The sequence below is a fragment of the Carassius gibelio genome, chromosome A2, assembly GCF_023724105.1.
Source record: "Carassius gibelio isolate Cgi1373 ecotype wild population from Czech Republic chromosome A2, carGib1.2-hapl.c, whole genome shotgun sequence".
NCBI classification, from domain to species: Eukaryota; Metazoa; Chordata; class Actinopteri; order Cypriniformes; family Cyprinidae; genus Carassius; species Carassius gibelio.
The window spans coordinates 8,488,541-8,504,027 of record NC_068372.1 but is presented as its reverse complement, the minus strand read 5'-3'; positions in this window follow the sequence as shown (position 1 = coordinate 8,504,027).

Here is a 15,487-nt window from a genome sequence, read left to right as displayed (position 1 = left end):
CGTTTCGCGACGTAGGAACCTATGCTTAGAAGCGTGTGTCTGTCGTTATACAAACAACGTCCAACACGTAGAACAACCAAAAAAAAAAAAAGAAAGAACAAACAAGTAAAACAAACAAAAAACTTCTAAGTTTACTCGGAGCTCACAACGCGGCCGCCATGCTCAGCGCCATCTTGGATTCAGTAAAAAAACAGCTAAAACCCTGCAAAGGCCAGCATGACAGTGGCCAAAACCACTTTAAAACCATTAAAAGCATGTTTCTAGCCTGATTAGCAAGTTACTAGCATGAGGTTGGCATGTTTCTATGCTAATCCAGCTAAAACCAGTTGAGTCAGTAAAAAAAATGAATAAATAAATAAAAAACTTACATCCAGGTAAGACCAGCGTGACAGTGACCAAAACCACTTAAAACCCATCTCGGGATCAGCCAAACCAACCAATCAGCTTAGGCTGGATTTAGCTGGATTTTCAGTATGGAGTTTTTAAGCTTTGCTTTGGCAGGAGACAGCTTAAATAAATCCTATATCTTACTGTATAAAAGTTTACATTGGATTTCAGTAAGCTGGCATTTTCAATACAACTTAATAATTATTTTTATAAAAATGTAAATAATAAACACATAACAACACATAACATGTGTTAATGTAATCTTTTAGAAAACTTTGCAAATAATATTCAAGTACATTATAATGTTTTGATGTCTAACTTAAGTACCCTTTCAAAAGTTACACCTTTCTACTTTTTTACCCGAATCTGAATGGTATATGTTAGTGGACATATTAATATATCAGATTTTTTACCTTTTTTTTCTGAGAGTGTACATATTAGAAATTATAAATGTGATGCTGTTACAAAAACATAAAAGTAATACACTTGAGGTGCTTTCACACCTGGCCCTTTGTTTCGGAACCTGGCGCGCTTCCCCCCTTAGCTCGATTCGTTTGGAGATATGCGAACAATCACACTCGGATCCACGCAAAAACAATTGCTCCGAGATTGCCTGAAAGAGGTGGTCTCAGCTCTATTGAAAACGAACTCTTGAGCGGTTCAGTTGTAGTGAGAAAGCAATCCGATCCAACGAACCAATGTATCAGGCTATGTCACAATGTATAATGGGTAATTTCCATAGACTGTATAAAAACATGGACGTAGTGTCCCTGATGTCACCCTAAGCTTCTATTATAGTCGCACTGTTGTATTGAGTCATGTTTATCATACAACACTGATGAAGGCATATATACCCCACTGTATTAGTATTTAAATAGTATATGATTATGTTGAACTTTATTCTTGAAAGTATGGCGCTGTAAGCAATATGTAAAAACTAGGGGAGAGTAGGGGCGAAAGTACCATTTTTCAGAAAAACATAATTTTAAAAGATAATGTTGTAGACAGGGATATATTTCTGCTGTGGCCAGTAACTCAGAAGTGTGGTCTATCAATCCCAGGTGGAATTTTCTATACATGTAGAAAGACTTCAGTAATTTAACTTTGAACATAAGTTGCACATTGTTACTTTCGACCCCATCGGTTGGGACGAAAGCAACAACAATATAAGCTAGATTTTTTTCTGGTACTCTAATTTTTATTAAGTATACCTGATTTTAAGTGACCTTGTTAATATGTAACTGCAAACATATTTTGTCCTTTATCTTTGCAAAAAAATTATTAAATTACATTTTCATATTTTCATTTTAAATTTAAGTTTCATTAGATGTCTCAAAACCTGACTGTATTTTTTTTTTTGTCAATTTCAATGTATTTTTATAAAACTTTTTTCAACAGAATTTACAATATAAACATTTTATTACATTAGCATAATAAAAAAAACTCTAAACAATGTAACCGTAGGCCTATTTATGTTTCCATCCAGTTGTTTTTATTCATAAATTGAATTTGCATTAAAACATCTGGAAACACTGCAAATTCATAGGTGGAGGTGTAAAAGCTAAGATATGGCTAAAACCTAAATATAAATGCGATGTAGCAGCTGCCCAGAGAGTGATGTTCCTCTATGTCCAGAAACGCCCTCTCAAAAACATCTGGATAAAACCAGACCTCTGTCTGTCTTTCTGTCCCTCACTCAGACATATTCTTTTGGTATAATATGACAAACATTTTAATAAATAATGCAAGACACAGAAATTCACAATATAGCATGCACTGGACAACCCAAATCGGCACGTGACTCCTCACTCTCATCGAGAGTAGTCGCTTGCAGTCGTGGGCGGAGTTGTGTCCGGCTTGACGGCTCCGTTTTCAACTCCGCCCCCGAGCTTCAAGTCGAATGCACCCAGTAGTTTGTAAAGCTGTCAATCATCTCACGTGAACCACATGACCAAAAGGATGTCCTTCTGCAATGACGCTGTCTGTGTCATTGCAGTCTGTGTCATTGATAAAATATATGAAAGCATCTTATCAGCCTTTTCTAAAACTTCTCCAAATCCTCCCATGATATGGTCTTACTATTATAAAATGGATAATTCTAGAGATATCATCCACAGATTTGAAACGAAGCATGACCACACTTGTAGCTACACTTCAGTTGTGGTTAGTGTGTAGTTGATATCCTACACACACACACACACACACACACACACACACACACACACACACACACACACACACACACACACACACACATATATATATATATATATGTATATATATATATATATTTAACAAATATATTCTTAATATTTGTTGTTTTTGTTTTGCTATAGCATTCAGACTGGGTACCTAAACATTGAATCCATACTAAATAATTTATTTTAATGGTTTGTCTGCAAGGTAGTCTATATGCCTTATAATGTGACCAGCTACTTGACAGGATGTGGTGTGCTAAGCTGTTTTTTCTCAATTATAACATAATTTTACAGACAGAGGTGAGACAGACAATTATGCAGAGAGCACAGAGAGAGGAGATATAGAGAGGAGAGAGATAAAGAAAGGAGATGAGGAAAGTGGAGGAAAAGAGGTAAGACAAACAGAGAATGAAGAAACAGAGACAGGACAATTCAAGGGAGAAAGAACAGAGAGAGGAGAGACAGAGAGAGGACAAACATTTTTAAGACAAAAGTTTGTTAAATGTGATTATGTTCTAGTCTCTTCTCTCCTCTGTGACAGTAAACTGAATATCTTTGAATTGTGGACAAAAGTAGACATTTGAGGACCATTCCTGGGCTTTTGGGGAAACACTGATCCACATTTTTCTGACATATTATAGACCAAACAACTAATCGATTAAATGAGAAAATATTCAACAGATTAATCGACTATTAAAATAATCCCACATCCCTAATCATTATGTACAAGTGCATTGCAGTGGAACCCCTGGATATAAGCCTCCCTCTCTATCTCTCTTAAAAAAAAATTGTTCTCTCTGTTTTGTCATTTAGTAAACTTTTTACATTTCAACCATATTATTCCTTCTTGAGTCTCTTTAACAAGAACTTAGATTAATGTATCAATTGAATTAGTGATTGTGTGACCTATACGAGGGAACAACCAGTGATACCCTTGGTAGTAAGATCAAATTATATACTACCAAGTGATGTCATCAGAATACACATACACTGGTAGGCAGTGGCCCACCTTACCGTGACCACAATGTGGTCACCCAGAATTTATAGTTTACCTCTACACCTATGCATAAGACCCATTATAAATGTGATTTAAACATGATTTCTAATCATGTGCTCTTTTTTGGATGGCCAAACAAAGTATTTTCGCTTTCTCAACGAAACAGCATCACACACCGCGGCCTTGAGTGAGCAGAGACTGGAGGCCTAGAGTGAGCCATGGCCTAGAGTGAGCAGAGGCTGGCTTGAGTGAGCATCCGTTGGGCTTGCAGCAACCATATGTGACGACTCTGGACTCCGCTTCATCCACGGTGAAAGTCGATCCAGCGATCCACAGTCCAAAGTTTATGTATTTCCTCAGCGGCCAGCTCGGATCAGCTCCAGGCATGAAGAAGCGGATAACGTCCTTTGGAAGGCCAAACAAAATAGTTTCACTTTCACATTAAAACACACAACTTCTATATGACATGGCGGCGGCGACAAAAACAATATTACAACGAAAATAAAAGGTAGGAACGGCATTATGCAAATCTTCCCACATAGTGACACAGACATGTTGGAGCGTGTAAGAATGAGCCATTTAAGGGGGTTGTGAATGATTTAACTTTTATAAAGAATATCTCTTTGGATTTTAGACTTTAGTCTTTGCAATATGACCCCTTTAACAATTTTGGTCCGTTTAGAAACTTTGCCATGTGAAAGCGAACCGCAAAAAGAATAAAAAGCTGTCGGTGTCTTTAATGTTAATCCAAGAAACCGAAAGACAGTCACTGATCTTGATTGAATTACTTTGTAGTTTTATCAAGAATTAATCCACAGTCAAACCAAAAATTATTCAGACACCAGATATAATTTTTCATATTGTTTTACTAGTGAGTGCAGGACACTATCGTTAATTTATGCAGGTGAGGATATCAAAATAAAGGGTAACACTTTAGAATAAGGTTCCATTAGTTAATGTTAGTTAACTACTTTTGTTAACATGAACTAAGCAAGAACAAACCTTCTACAGCATTTATAAGTCTTAGTTCATGTTAATTTCAACATTTACTAATGCATTATTTAAATCAAAAGTTGTGCTTGTTAACATTAGTTAATGCACTGTGAATTACCATGAACTAACAATGAATAACTGTATTTTCATTAACTAACATTAACGAAGATTAATAAATACAGTAATAAATGTATTATTCATTGTTTGTTCATGTTAATTAATACATTAACTAACATTAACTAATGGAACCTTATTCTAAAGTGTTACCAAATAAAGTGAACTGTGACATATTTCATACTGTAGAGTACACTACCAGTGAAACTGATAAAAAAAAAGACATCACATACCTTTCTATCAATGTTATCTGATATTATCAAGATGAATTTATTCTGACAAAATCTAACACTTTTTGACATATTTTATTAACAATTTCTAAACTATAGCAAATGTTGAGAAATTCTGAAGGTGACTGATTAAATTTTGGTTTGACTGTATATTTTATTTTACAGTGAAGACTATGCAGTGTTATTTTACATTTGATTATTCGGTTTCTGTACCTGGACTCTTATAAACTTGAAAAAAAAAACAACTTAAACATTGTGTAAATAGCACAAATAAATACATAGAAAGAACATAAAAATTAAACAATTTTAAACAGGGACCACTGATACCCCACAAACCCCAGCTACAGTCCTGTTTAAAGGTGTGAAAGCACCCTTAGAGTAGCCTGTGCAGGTGTGGAAATTGGCGTTCAGCGTAAATCTGGTGCACAGGAAGCTCCGCTTCACACAACCTGTTTTGCAGTCTTCTTAAGTATGGCAATTACCTTTCTGTAATGTCTGGCATGAGGCTTAATTGGTCCCATCCATCTTTTTTAGGAGCTGCCTATACCTGCAGAAAGCTCTTTATCGTGCATACCTAAGGTGTCATTAAATTCTACTTGTAGTTTTAGGCCTTATTATTAGTTTTACAGTATAGCTGTATATGTCCCTTAACGTCTGTCTATACCTATTGTCTTAAGGTAGTTGTATGCACAGCAGTTTGTAAGTTCTGACAAGCCTTAGCACTTTTTATGGCTCCTCTTACAATCCTGAAATGGTCTTTGCTTGAGATAGGGCAGTTGGTGTACAGCACACATCAACACATCTTGGGTTTTGTCCCAGGAAGGATTCAGATTAATTAGCTCAGATATCATCAGCACCTTCTCTCACTTTTATGAATTTCCATTATGCTTTTGCCAGCTCTCACACTAATATATCAGCTAAGCGATAACTGTTCTTTCAATGGAGAGCATTCATTACGCTTCTGTTGATTCTTCTTCGGACGGTTTTCAATCGCCTTTCTATTGACTATGTTCACTCATGTTTATTCAGCTGTGGCACATCCTGAACACCGATAGACACCCAAAGACACAATCAGTCTGGCTTTTGCCCCAGCTGGTCTATTGTGGATCACCTTGTGAGTGAATAGCAGAAGCCTTGAGAAGAATGCTGGCCATCACTGACACCAAGCAAGCTGGCGAAATTTAATGATTTTCTGAGAAGAGAATGAATGCTTTTGTGAATAACCAATCACCAACTTGGAATTTCAAATATTTTTTGTTATGGTTTGCTTTAGTAGTTAACCTTAAGTTGTCCCACCAGCTATTAAAAGTGACAGTAAAGACTTTCTATTCATCAAAGAATCCTGAAAAGAAAAAATGCATCATATTTCCCACAAGTATATTAAGTAGCACAACTGTTTTAAACATTGATAATAATACAAAATGTTTCTTCAGCACCAAATCATCATAACAGAATTTTTTCTGATGGATCTTATGACACTAAAGCCTGAAGTGATGACTGATAAAAATTCTTTGTCATCATAGAAATAAATTATGCTCAAAAATATAAAAGAGGTACCTTAAATTCTGATATAATTTTACAATATATTACAATATGTTTTTACTGTATATTTGATTACAAAAATGCAAGCTTGGTGAGCATAAGATACTTTTTTTCAGAAACTGTACTTTACGTATGTGTTATGCAGATAGATAGATAGATAGATAGATGTTTTCAGCTCTCTTTTGTCAATGGTGTCTGTCAATGGTGATCAAACACAAGCTTTCGCTCAGGTTTCCGAGGTCTTTTCTGCACCTAGTAATAGTAGGATGATTACTTTGAAAATGAAAGAGATGAGTAAAAAAAAAAAAAAAAAAAAAAAAAAGATCTCTCTCATTTTTTTGTTTGTTTTGTTTTCCTTTTTGATGTTGGATTCTGTTTCAGGTCTTTCCAGTGTGTGGGTGTTGTATTAGAGAGGATAAAACTGAGACAAGCTTGCTATAATGAAGTGTCACTACATCAACTGGGGCTTTTCTTAAAAACTACTTTGTCTGAGGGATGAGAAGCAGAAGGACGAATGTGACATTTGACCTACTTTACAGGAGAGCCAAAACATTTATTTTTTTTTTTACTATAGTTTGATCTGATTTTATGAACTGATTTCAATAGTTTATAATAAAGAAATTGCACACACTTGGATGATGGTATACTTATTGAATACTATTAACATTTAATCAGATTATTATTATTATTATTATTATTATTATTTATTATTATTATCACATTTGCCTTTTTGGCACCAATATTTTACTCCCTTTCATACATAAAAACATGTACATGTAAAACATGTAACATGTAAAACATGTAAAAAACAAAGCATTACAATGACTTTACTAAAACTACTGGTCCTACCTCCGTTCTGGCTCCTCGCTCCATCTGATCTGCCATGGTCCTCATTGTTACCCTGTGTTTTGTATGAATCGTCATCATCTTGGCTTACCTTCGTCTTCACGCACATCCCTTCACAAGAGCATGACCGCTTACTGTCAGTCATTTTGATTCATGTGCTATCCATAGGATTTACCCTCAAGAAATTTCTCAATGCCAAAGAGGCATACTTTAGGTGCAGTTATGCCCTTTTGGTGCAAACTGGCTTCGTATTTGTTTAGTGTTAAATATTTTGGTTTCTAATGAATAACTCCAAAATGATTATGAATTCACTTGTGTCCTTTTTGCAGTTGAAATGTAAAATGTTTTATTAGTCTCATGGAAGTAGTTCAGGAATCAAATCTATCTATTTTATTTATTATGGTAATTACTTTGTCACTATATCATTATTCATACAAAGTTGGATGATATCTTGCAGTGCCCCTGCCCAAACAGCCACTTTGTACTGTTAAAAAAAAAAAAATCGCTGTAAAAAAACGGCCAAATTTTGACACTGACATGCTCTTTTTCATTCAAACAGTGTATTCTGCTGCTATACATTGTGAATTAACAGCATTCAAAGTAGCCACTCAGAGGCTGTTTTTCAAATCAACACCCTACACCCTCATTTACTATTCCCTACATGAGTTTACTAATATAGTCCACCTGACAGAGAATTAAAACTAATGAGTGAATTCAGGCTCTGATGAACAGTTGCTGTTAACGAGCAGAATTACTGATGGAAAAGAGAAACAAGACACACATAAGAACTACAGTTGACTTCAGCCAAAGCCTTGGATGAAAACAAAGGAAGATTTAAACAACTCAACAAACAGCTTAGATAGGTTCACTCATTACTAACCAGACTGACTTTATTTCTGTCAGATGTCTACAGAAGATCTTAGTAAGAGTTACAGTAGCACGACTCAGAGACAGGATGCAAATGCAAGGCGGTTTAATGACTAGATATAAATATGGTCAGACAAACAGACAACAAAGACGGTTAACCAAATAAGTGGGTTCCCCATCTACGAGATGCGGCGGGGGAGGAACCGGAACCGGCGGGTTAAGTGAATGAAACACAGGTTTTATTTTAGAAACATGGGAGGCAGGATGAATTCTCCTGTATGCAGGAGGAAGTTTGAGGTGGACTGCCACCGGACTAATGATTTTGGTGACAGTGAACGGGCCAATAAATTTAGGAGCCAATTTATTAGATACAGATCAGAGCGGAATGTTCTTAGTAGAAAGCCACACTTTTTGACCAACGATGTATACGGGAGGCTTTGACCGGCTGCAATCGGCCTTGGCCTTCGTGCGTGCCCCCACCTGAAGCAGGGTCTCACAGGCTCTTCTTCAGGTGCCACGGCACTTCTGGATGAAGGTGTGAGTGGAGGGGACCGCAACTTCAGATTCCATACTGGGAAAAACTGGTGGCTGGTAACCTAAGTTTCATTCAAATGGAGAAAGGCCCGTGGATGACACTGGCAATGAATTGTGGGCGTACTCCACTATCGAGAGTTGTTGACTCCAAGAGGAAGGATTCTTGGAAACCAAAACATCACAACTAGGGATGCACCGAATCCAGATTTTTGGGGTTCGGCCGAATCCACCATTTAAGATTCGGCCGAATCTGAATACAGAATCCTACTCGCATATTCCATTAACACAGTAAAACACATCAATGAAGTAAACAATGTCCACAGCAATGTATTTTTCATGTTATTTTATTTTAACTGTAAAAAAAAAAAAAAAAAAAAAAAAAAAAAAAAAAGAGGCAACATTATGCAAGGATGACAAGTGAGAAAAACTTTTTTGGCAATTACTAAGCTTATACCCAAGTCAGTGATGCGCGGGTTGATCCAAAATGAGCGGGTGCCTGCGGTCGAGTCATTCAAAAATATTTTTAATGATATTCGGGTCGCAGTCAGTCGGGTCCTCGTACTAGACACATTGTTGAAATACATAGGCCTACACTTTATTGGCCGAATAACTGGCATGAAGATGCACGTAGAGATGGAGGCATCAAAGAAGACTGCATGGGGAGCAACATTGCTGTTTTTGGTAAAACATGTTTTTGATGATTTCATTAAGTTGTTTTATAGAAAACTCTTTTTAAAAGATTTTGTTTTGTATAAATTGAATCTTAATTTTTATCAATGTTTTATCAATCAGTTGCCCGTATTTAATAAATAAGAAGGAAATATATAGCCTAGCAGACAATGTAATAAGACGCCGGCACAATCACTTGCATTGCATGTGAACTAAACTCAGCGTGTGCCTCACAGATTTAAGAAATATAGGCTATATATTACAGAAAGATTGAAATGTCTTTTAAACGAAAATATTCAAACAAAATAAACGGGCTACTCTCTGATCATGTAATCCATATGAAATATGCATTTCTCTCTGGCGTTCATGGTGAGTCTGCATCGTCAATTTCATCTTTAAAGCAACACAGAAAACACCAGTTTATTACTAAACAATTAAATGACTCCTTGCATATTTTCAAACCAGCAGGCCATTCTGGGTTGAGCGAGACCCCACGGAATGAGCGAGCGGATCGGGATATTCAGAAATGCGCTCTCCGCTCACGAGCTCTGATCAGAACAAACCCGAGCCTCAATGTCTGCTGACCTTGCAGAAACATACACATAGACATAGCTAGACTTGACAAAATTTTAATAAATTAAGTTTTTTTTTTTGCCTTTTTAGTTTTGCCTATGTTCCTATGGCCCAATGACGCTACGATGAGCATTTACTGCTTTTTAAAAAAAAAATTTAAAAATGCGGGTCGGGTACAATATTTTATTTGCATCATAATTACATTAACGTAAAACCTCTAATCTTTCACATGAAATGAGTTGCATTTTTTTTTTTTTTAAACAAAAAAACAAGACACTCTGCATTAACAGGTCACAGCCGGTTACGAGTGTGGGAACGAATGTCCCCAGCAGTACGGAAAAGTCTTTCACTGGGCACAGAGGTAGATTTTTGCCATTTTTTCCAGCAGTGGAAATCGCTGCTGGTTTGTCTTCCTTCCACCACTGATAAGAGGAATCAAAGGCTCACACGTCAGCACCCGATGTGACTGGCTGGCTCTGTATTGCTACGGTATAAATCGTCCCAGCCGTTCAAGATTCCCGAACAGTTTAGTTTAGAGCGAACTGTCGGGCCGTGTTCCTCCTCATATAAACACTTTCACACAATCAACGGCCGTGTGACGTCGACCAGCGTAGCGCAAGACTTGGGTTCGGTGGAAAAAAAAACCTAAGGTTCGGCCGAAACTGAACCCCGTCAAAAAGCCCATTATTTGGCCGAATCTGAATCCGAATCCTGGATTCGGTGCATCCCTAATCTCAACACTCTCTCCAAAAACTGCTTGGCTCTCTCACTTTGTCCATTGCTTCGGGGATGAAACCCCGAAGATAAACTGACATTCGCCCCCAGTAATCTACAAAATTCTTGCCAAAATTTTGACACAAATTGGGGACCCCTGTCAGAAACCACGTCTGTCTGGAGGCCATGTAAATGAAAGACGTGATCTACAACAGTTACCGCGGTCTCTTTGGCGGAGGGTAATTTAGGCAAGGGAATAAAATGAGCTGCCTTCGAGAACCAGTCAACGACGGTCAAAACGTCAGTCTTGCCCTGGGAGGGCGGTAATAAAATCTAGAGCGATGTGGGACCAGAGTCTCAAAGTGACTGACAACGGTTGAAGTAACCCATCTGGAGGTCAACTGGAAGTTTTACCAGTGGCACTAACTGAGAGGGCCAAGACAAAACTGCGGATGTCTCGAGTCATTAATGGCCACCAGAATCGTTGCTTAACCAAAAATAACTGATTTGGTGGGCAGAGGCATTACCCCTTCTGAGCCTCCCTCTCTGGAACAGAAAGTGAATATAACTTGCCCTAAGGTGGAGTCTTACCTGGTACTAAGTCTATGGTACAGTCATAAGGACGATGCGGAGGTAGAGAAACAGCCCCGGACTTACTGAACACTTCCCTCAGGTCCTGATACTCCTGGCATGGTAGACAAATTAACTGCCTCTTCCTGGAACACAGAAACAGGCACAGATGAACAAGCAGACACAGGACAAGATTTATGACAAGGGAAGCAGACACGGTATTGTGAACCCAATCAATACTGGTATTGTGTAGAGTGAGCCAGGGGTGACCAAGAACCAAGGGTGCCAGTGGTGAGTCCATGAGGAGGAATGTATTGTTTTCAGAGTGGTTGCCAGAGGTGATTTGGGTTACAGGTCCGGTAATATTGGAAATTAAAGGGAGTAGCTGTCCATTTAGTGCATCAACAGAAATCTTTTGAGTAAGGGGAAACATGGGGATGTGGAGTCATCCAGAAAATTACCTTCAGCACCAGAGTCCAGTAATGCCCTTGTGTTGTGCGTATGGGTTGTCCACCTTAGTCTTACCAGGAGGTGTGTAGATGATGTCTTCTCGGCGTAGATCCCACCCGATAGTAGCCTCATAGTTATTACCAGGTTTAATCTTTTACCAGGCAGGAGTGGATGAAGTGGCCCGCCCCTCCGTTTTAGAGGCAAAGTCCTTGGGATCTCCGCCTCTCCCTCTCCTCCCAGGAAAGCCGAGCTCTACCCACCTGCATGGGCTCAGGATCGGAGACTCAAGCACGCGTTGACCATTAATGCACCACAACAGCTTGGATCGCCAAAAATGGTATGATATGGTGAGATTGTTCTACGACTCTGAGACAGGATGCAGATGCAAGGTGGTTTAATGACAAGATATAAATACGGTCAGACAAACAGACAACAAAGACGCTGAAACCACAGGGGGAGAGTGGCAATGATCAGAAGCTCAGATTGTGTGTGACGCAGGGACATCGGTGGACAACAGTGATGATCTTCGGTGATCCAGTGCTGTATCTCCCGGTGAAGGTGCTCGTGAGTCCAGTCCAGGGAACAAGAAGACTCGACGAAAAACAACAGGGAATCCACAATCCAAGACAGCCAGGAGAACAGAACTGAACACAGGGAAGAACCACAACAATCTGACAAGAGGAGACACCAGTTACTGCACTTAAATAGACACACACAATGAGATGCACGTGGTGCTGTTAATCAGTAGTGATCAGGGACCACGCCCACAGACACACACCTGAACACTAAACAAGCAGAGAGAGAGACAGCGAATTTATGAACCGTGACATACAGAGATTTAGATGTATCTGTTATAGCAAAATTGTTGTGGTTGGTCAAGTGATGCTGGTTGTTTTTAATAGCCATTATTTACTAGACAAACTTACAGTGTTGCTGGATTCTTTTGGAGTCTAGTTATATGAGTGTATTATATATTTATATATTTACTTGTGACTTACAGTATAATATTGATCAGTAATGTGGTAACCAGAACACAAGGATTTAAAAACAGTTTGGGTTTAAAACATTTTGAACCACCATGTAATTAACACTCAAAGAGAGACATCAACAATCAGCATATGAATCTCAACAATGGTGACAATCAAAAGCTTCATGACACAATGCATGCTGGGTATCAGAACAGGACAAAACTCATCCATGACTCTCAGCATGCATTGTGGCATGAATAAATTATGCTGCTGAATTGTCAACTTATTTTCTTGAATTCTTACTATGTGCTTGTATTTTTGCTTTTGTCTTGAGTTTTAGTAGCATATTTTTTGATGTTCAGAACTGATCTGTTTATTTATTTTGTAGATTGTCACCACCATTCTTGTGATTCATACACTGATTCTTGATGTGTCGGTCAGTAAGAGAAGAGCCACTAGCTAAAATCAGTGGATCGGAAATAAGATGATTGTTAATATCAAATCTAAAAACAACAACACCAGATTTTTCTTCTTTGAGTCTTTATTTTTTTTTGCTATAGCAAACAAGTTTCAAAAACACATTAGCAGGCAACAAATAAATAAATAATAATCCTAAATGTTTAAATGTCACAGTTCAAGAGCCCAACAAAAGTAAACACTGATCTCCATGGTAGTGATGAAATAAAAATAAAAAACACATCTAAACCTCTGTAACTCTCAATAAGAGTGTAGACATCTGACTGACAGAAATGAAGTCTGTCTGGTTAGTAATGTGAAGCTGTTTTAGGAGTTGTTTAATCAGATCTTCAGAGATTTAATGACTTTTTTATTGATTTCATCTAAGGCTGTGGCTGAAGTCAGTTGTAGTTTTTGTGTTTCTCTTTCCTTCAGTGATGCTGCTTGTTAATAGCAGGTGTTCATCACTAATGCTCAATCGTCAATTAATCACAGAATTATCTTATTAACTTCACTGATTCAGTGTTACTCTCAGGGTTCACACCGCAAGCTGCAGCAGAGCAGAAGCAGCGCGTATTTTTTTCGGCGCCTATGTTAACAGATGAGAGCGTTCACACCGCACGCAGAGACTGCGCGGCAGAGCGTAGCAGAAGCAGAGCAGAAGCAGCAGTGCCGCGATCGTTTCGGCGCTGGGTCTATTTTTGCTGCTCTGCTGACGCTCAGTTAAAGTGAAAGTACACCTTTGATAGACAAAATAAATATGATTTCACACAAAAAGTGCTCTAACTGCACAAAAAAGCACATCTAGGGTGTTTTAACAAGAACTAGAGTATGTTACGAAAAGGAAATTATTATAAAAAAAATATGTATAGAAGATAAAGTGACCATGGCCAAAATGATCATGATCATGGCCAAAATACACATGTACTTAAACGAATTTTGCCCAAAATTTGCATTAATGATATCTACTGTGTTCTTAGAAAATTACATTAAAAAAATATGATATTTAAAACCACATATTTTTCAATTTTTTATTATATTTTTTTTTCATATATTGTTTTTTTTCTTTTTCTTTTTTTTTACAAAATCTGTTAAAGTACTTACAGTTCTATCCAAATATAGACATTTTGCCGAAATACAAAAACAACTTTAAATAATTTATATTGCTAGTTTAGCCTTGGAGATTTATTTATTATTAGTAGTTGTCGTATTCTTTTAACTAGGACTATATATTGGCAGAAGAACGGATGTCGTGCTGACAATCATAAACAACAGCACGTGGTGTCACAGGCAGTGGTCTTCAGAGTGCACCTGGAAAGACAATAATGGACGACACTCGTCTCATCGTGGAAGTTGAGAAATATCAAGTTCTTTATGATCCACACAATGTACTTTATAAAGACTTGCAGGAGAAGGAAAAAGCATGGGATGAAGTTGCAGCGGCTCTTATTGCAGATGGTAATACATTTTATAGTGTTTTTGACGCTTTCGCTGGCACACGAGCAAACAACTCAATATTTGATTCAAAATTGATTCAATTGGAACCATTCATTTACAATTTCTAAATTACACATAAGCACACAAATAACAAAAGCAGGTGATACATGCATATATAATAAACAAGTAAATGCTGATTTCAAGATGAGCAGGAAGTCAAGGCTGTGAACCATTTACAATACACATCATTTAAAACCGTTTATTAAATTGGTTTTCAGGGTGTTTTTTGGTAAATTTGATTGCAAACAAACCCAGTGACAAGATGGTAATATGCACCATGTTCTCTCCTACGTCGGTTAATGGGATGAACCCAAAGTCTGCGTCTTTTTAGTCTCCTTAATAACAAATATAGCACAAAATATATTTGACACTGGGCACAGTCATTATTAGCCAAACAGACTCATTAAAGAGAAGTTTAATCTTGCTTAAATTATGTGCAATTGGCAGATAAATTAACCTCTGCTTTACCCCTTTAGTAGTTCTGAGGATCAGCAATGGTCAAATAAGTAGTCTAGATGCACATTCGACTTGCAATAATGAGAAAAATAAGAAATTAAGGTAATTAACAAACATTAACTCACTATTACATATTATACCAGGACGATTTGTGGCTCAGTAAAGTGCCATTGAAAGCTATCTTTAGCCTGTGCTTTTAGAGTAATTGACTGCTCTTTTTGCTCAGAGATTATTGATTGAACATTGAAATGCCACAAAGAGATACATCTTCTAAGATGTGATTTATTTAATCATTTTATTTAGTCCCTGAACTTCCTTGATAAATGAATGATCTAAAGTGACTGCAAGTTGTTTGAAAGGCTTGTGAAATTCTAAAAAATATCTCTGAGGATTTTGATTTGGGCTTTAATCACCATAAATTGTCAT